The following is a 6,030-nucleotide window of genomic DNA, read 5'->3' as shown; positions in this document are numbered from 1 at the left end:
TAACTATACCCACATCTGCCACGCCCTCTGGATGTTCATTCCACACACAAATCTATTTTAGACAGACTAAACTTCCTCTGTCTATAATAATAGCCTCTCATCGTATTTGAACCTTTCTCCTCTCCATAAAATCATGCCCCGACATCTTGAAATCCCCGACCCCCAGAGAAAGGAAACTGTCGTTCACCTTATCTTTACCCCTCATGATTTTATTAACCTATGCAAGGTCACCATTCAAACTCACACACTTCAATGCTCTCCTTATAACTTTAACATTTTATTCCCAGCAACATCCTGCACATCTCGTCTGAATCTTCTCCAGTTTAACAATATCCTTTTTTTTAAGATTGCAAATGGAATTGACATAGTACTCCAAAGGTGGCCTCACCAACGCCCTGTACAACCTGAACATAAGGTTTCAACTGCGGTACTCAAAGGTCTGAGTATGATCTCATGTTATCCTCGTTCAAGTCTTGATTGCACTATTCTCTCTCTCAACTGAATGCAAATTTCAATCATCTTATATCCAATGCTGCTTCATGTCATCCCTCCTATGAAGTCATTAATTAATTCAAATTTGTTGGACAATACCATGTCTGGTTCGCCTGCTCTTTGATTGAATCCAGAATGTGTAAGTAAAATTAATCCTGTAGTAACACAATGGAATTCTTCCAGTGAGGAAACAGGCCATTTGGCCTAACAAATCAATATCAATCCTCGAAAGACACATCCTCCTGTCCCATCCCTTCATCTCCCATGGCCAATACACCTAACCTACACATCCATCAACACTATGGGTAATTTAGCACGGCCAATTCGCCTATCCTGCACACCTTTGTGACTGTGGGAGGAAACCCATGCAGACAGGGAGAATGTACAAACTCCACACAGACAGTCACCTGAGGGTGGAATTGAATCCAGGTCCCTGGCCTAAGTGCTAACCAATGTGATGCTTGAAGAGTCAATTCAAGTGTAAATGTAAGGTATACTTTGTACTGGAGTAACAAAGTTAACTTGAGTGTCCATGTCACGAGTACCAGAGTAATACAGTCATGCCAATGCAACTTGTACTGGAGTAACACAGTTAATATTACTGCCAAAGTAATGTATAAGTAATACTGCAATAACATGGTGACGTCCAGTGTAAATATATGATGCCATTAATCCTGGTAGAATATGCTCAATTGTGGGAGTGAAGGATTGGGACATTACAGATAAGTCAAGAGCAGAGTCAGGGTGACAACTATTAGGGATCTGTCTCGAGCAATCCTGTATGAACAGAAATGGTACCATCACAATGGTAGGACGAGGTGGCCGAGTGGCTAAGGCGATGGACTGCTAATCCATTGTGCTCTGCACGCGTGGGTTCGAATCCCATCCTCGTCGGGGTCTTCTATGTGCAAGTACCTCCGTTTTTATTTGTGGGCAGCACGGTGGCACAGTGGTTAGCACTGCTGCCTCGCAGCGCCAGAGACCCGGGTTCAATTCCCACCTCAGGCGACTGACTGTGTGGAGTTTGCACGTTCTCCCTGTGTCTGCGTGGGTTTCCTCCGGGTGCTCCGGTGTACTCCTACAATCCAAAGATGTGCAGGTCAGGTGAATTGGCCTTGCTAAATTGCCCGTAGTGTTAGGTAAGGGGCAAATGTAGGGGTATGGGTGGGTTGTCCTTCAGCGGGTCGGTGTGGACTTGTTGGGCCGAAGGGCCTGTTTCCACACTGTAATGTAATCTAATCTAAAAAAAACAATAATGACAGATTCCAATTCATATTTGTGAACAATTGTTTCTTTGCAGGTGCTTTGTCAAATTGTTAAATTTCACTTTCAAATGTTTTATCTGCTACAACATTAGACAAATAGAAAGGAATTTGATTTTATTTGTTGAACCACTGTGGCTAATGTCCCTAATGAAGTAATCTGTCTGACTCACTGGAGGATTGATGTGTGAATAAATAGAGAATTTCCTGCCCATGTATCAGCCATGCTCTAGTCACACACTTTCAGCTTGGACAGTATTCAGAATGGAGCAGCCTCCAATTATTCTGTTTGTGAAAGAGAGTTACTACCCGATTCTCTCAGCTATTGGTGTCCCTGGTGAGTTGCTGTAATCGGCTTGTTGTGAATCAGGATAAATATTTCCCTGTTCTACCTCCTTGTTCAATGGTGTGACACATTTCTGTGTGACTGTGTTACACCTTTAATAGTTGTCAGAGCCAACTCATGAACCTCTTGCTCTCGTTTTCCATGTTTCTTTAATCTGATAATCTTATAGATGTTATAATGGGCATGTTTGTGTGCAAGAATTTTTATTTAGTGTAATGAATGCTGAGATTGTTGGACCATCCTGTCATTTAATGCCAACATAGAGCTGTAAGATGAATGTGTGGGCAGATTTTCCACATGATGGCTGCAATAATGATTTTTCTCACACTGCTGTGTTGATGTTTGCATGGAATCAGTAAAATTCTCATAACCTGTATCTCAAAATTTGTTGAAATTAGATTAATAAGAACTCAAGAGATAGGAGCAGGACCTTACCATACTGCCCTTTGAGCCTGTTCACACATTCAAAGTGATCATAACTGATCTTGGGTTTCAATTCCACTTTCCCACCATTCCCTACATCCTTAGATTGCCTGAGGAACCAAAGATCTATCTTGTTCAGCCAGTGATAGAATGTCCACATTCTTGTGGAATACAAATTTGCATAAATTGGCAATCATTTGATAAGCAATTTTTCATCTGCTTCCTAAATTATTGTGTCTGTGTCTGAGACTGTGTTCATATATACTAGATTGCCCAGTCAATGGGAATACCTTCCAGTATGTATCGATCATGGATAACTCCCTTCAGAATCTTGAATGTTTTATCAAACAATCTGCCCAATCTTCTAAACTTTGGGGGATATTGGCCAAATTCACTCCACCTTTCCAATATCAAAAATATTTTACTTTGACTGACTTTGTGCGTTTTTTTTTTACTTATAAATACAGGTCTCTCTGAAAATACAGGTCATGCCTTTTAAACAAATATTCAGAATTTCTATTCTTATGACTAAAGTGAATAACCTCAAACTTCCCTTCTTAATACTCCAACTGCCATGTTGATGTCTACTCAATTGACTTGTCTTAGTTTCTCTGCAGTTTTTCTGAATTCTCCTTGTGGCTTACATTTCCACTCTGCTTTGTATTGTCAACAGACTTAGATACATTACTCCCGAATACTTTTTAATGTAGTCTGTAAATCCCTGAGGTGAAGGCACTGAGTCTTGCAGCACTCAACTTGTCATGATCTGCCAACATAAAATGCACCATTTTTTCTTACTCTTCCTTCCCCAGGTGGAGAAATTTGAATTCAATAAATAACCTGAATTTAAAACAGGTGAACCAGTGGTGACACTGTGCATACCTAATCCTCTATCCATGTTACTACCCTTGACTCAGCAAGCCCTAATTCTACTTCCTTAAGGTTGCCCAGATGATATTAATTTGTTTAATTTCCTTACTCTTAATAGGCACTAGGTTCTTTCTTATTTTTGGTATGAAAAATTTATTGTAAAGACAGACGCAAGATGTTTGTTGAATATCTCCACCATTTGGTCATATCTACAGAAATTTGAATGGTACCTTCTTGCGAAGGGACGAACATACAATTTAGTTATTCTTTTTCTTTGATATCCCTTTGAAGGCCATGAGCATCTACTATTATATTCATAGTTTGTTTACATTCATATTGTTGTTTCCATTGTTATCAATTTTTGGTGGCCTCAGCTGGATGTTAAAAGATTCCCAAGTCTCCACTGTGCTTTAATTCATTGTAACACTAATATAACCTCAAGCTTAACTTATGGTGGTGATGGTACACTGACAATATGATTCAATTAGAAATCCAAAATCTCACGCTAATGTTCTGGGGTCATGGCTCTCTATGACACCATAGCAGCTGGGAAAATCTGAATTCAATAAATATCCATCATTTTAAAAAGAGAACCTAAATGTGGCCATATAACCAATGTCATTTCTAAAAAATAAAATTCCCATCTATTTCACTGACTTCCCTCAGAAAAGGAAATCTTCCCTCATTATTGGGTCTGGCCTACATTGACTCCACACCCACAGTAAAATGTTGAACTCTGAAATGTTCTCTGGTCAACTTGAAATCGGAAATACTTGTTGGCCTAGTTAGAAATACCCAGGTCTGATGAATGAATAAAATCACTGTCCTTAACTTTCAGGGTAAGTTGTGGATGGAGCTTACATACTGACTTTTTTTGATTTTCAATGGAATACATTCTTGTTGTTTAATATTGCTTGTTTACAAAAATACATTTTAGATCATGGTACTGAAACTCTCTTCTTTTGCTTTCTCACAGTGAACCTAATAACAATTATAATTCTGTCCCAAGGGAAGTGTGGTTTTTCAAAGTGCATCTCTCTCTACATGATGGCCATGGCAGCAGCAAATCTATTGGTTTTAATCATCAATATAATGGTGTACTTTATTTTCAGTTATCATTTTCCACATTCATTCCTGTCGCACATTCATTCCTGTCGCACACTCCTGTGTGCATTTTCATTTTGTACATGACTGTTGTCAACCTTGATTTATCCGTTTGGTTTACTGTCTCTTTCACGTTTGACCGTTTTATAATTATCTGCCACCAGCGGTTGAAAGCAAAAGATTGCACCAAAAGATCAGCATCTATGGTATTAACAATATTCACTATCCTGATCTTTATAAAGAACATTACTGTTTGGTTTGCATATGAACATGAACACATAATTAACAAAATGCGATGGGGCTGTCGGGGAAATTTGGTATTTTTTTCCTCAACATTTGGAGTAGCTTTCATCTGGTTTCATGGCATTTGGCGTGTTTGGCTCCCATTCATCTTAATCATTTTGTTAAATTCTTTGACAGTGAGATATGTTCTAGTGGCCACAAGAGCCCATAGAGCTCTCCGGGGTCACACACATGAGAATGAGAGAGATTCAGTGATGGAGAATCGAAGGAAATCCATCATTTTACTCTTCACGATATCAGGCAGTTTTATATTGTTGTGGCTGACAGCAAATGTGAGCTTTGTAACAACAAAACTAACAAACACAACTTACTATCGAGGAGATCGTACATCCCCTGCATATATCGCCACTGAGTGCGGAGCGATGATAAAACATTTGAATTCCTGCACAAACACATGTATTTATGCAGCTACCCAGAGGAATTTCAGGGAAGAGTTTAAAAAGGTTCTGAAATTTCCCTGGGCTCTGATTGAACGATCGTTGAAAAGCAAACAAAATCTACGTGGACCTTGTTTGAGAGACTAGAATTTCATTTCACTGACTCTGCTGAGGGTGAATTTTCCTCCTTTGCCTATTTTAAGTTGGCTTCTGAAACAGTTCACAGACTTGTGATTAAAGTTGGTCTTTATATACTGATTTCTAAGTGATCACTGTCTTAATAGTAATAATATCTTAGCTTATGATTCAAGGAATTCTAATGAGATGCCTCAAAGTATGACTTTTATTTCTCTCAAACTTTGTCTTTTCCAAGCTCCACATTTCTTCTTGAATGTCCTCTGGTGTCACAGAACATCCAATGTCCTTGAGGGACCCACTTAGCCATTTCCTCGACATTTTGTTGTTGATAATTCCCAAACAAGACTTCATTGTCATTCTCCTTGACGTCCTTGTTGACTGAAACTGATAAAGGAACTAAATTCACTTTTTAAAATATGTATTTTTGTTGAAAAAGATTTTTTAGAAAAATATTACCACAAATCCAAAAGAAGACAATTCAAAACTGTACAATGAGAAAACACATTTGTGTATAAATATGTGTGTAATATACACATATATATAAAATTAAATACATAAATAAATAAGTAACAACAAACAACTAATTACTAACTAACAAATGATAGTAGTAATACAGCTTATTGAGACAAAACAATAGCTGTTGACCATCGAGAGTATTAATTTATACATATTCATATGTTCATAACTCTTCCTCTCTGGGTGTTCGATTCATAAT

At 38.3% G+C, this 6,030-nt stretch overlaps 1 non-coding gene and 1 pseudogene across 1 annotated transcript; both read left to right on the top strand.

Annotated features, from left to right (window-relative positions):
- The first annotated feature begins 1,304 nt into the window (after positions 1-1,304).
- Positions 1,305-1,386, top strand: trnas-gcu (transfer RNA serine (anticodon GCU)). Its single transcript has one exon. It is a non-coding gene; the product is annotated as a tRNA-Ser (tRNA).
- Positions 1,387-2,018: 632 nt separating this feature from the next.
- Positions 2,019-5,324, top strand: LOC148150556 (putative G protein-coupled receptor 139; annotated as a pseudogene).
- Positions 5,325-6,030: the final 706 nt, after the last annotated feature.

This window comes from Chiloscyllium plagiosum, unplaced genomic scaffold (assembly GCF_037043375.1).
Source record: "Chiloscyllium plagiosum isolate Xiang-an unplaced genomic scaffold, Cpla_swu_hap1 HiC_scaffold_3, whole genome shotgun sequence".
Taxonomy (NCBI): domain Eukaryota; kingdom Metazoa; phylum Chordata; class Chondrichthyes; order Orectolobiformes; family Hemiscylliidae; genus Chiloscyllium; species Chiloscyllium plagiosum.
This window is presented reverse-complemented; position numbering and strand designations above follow the sequence as displayed.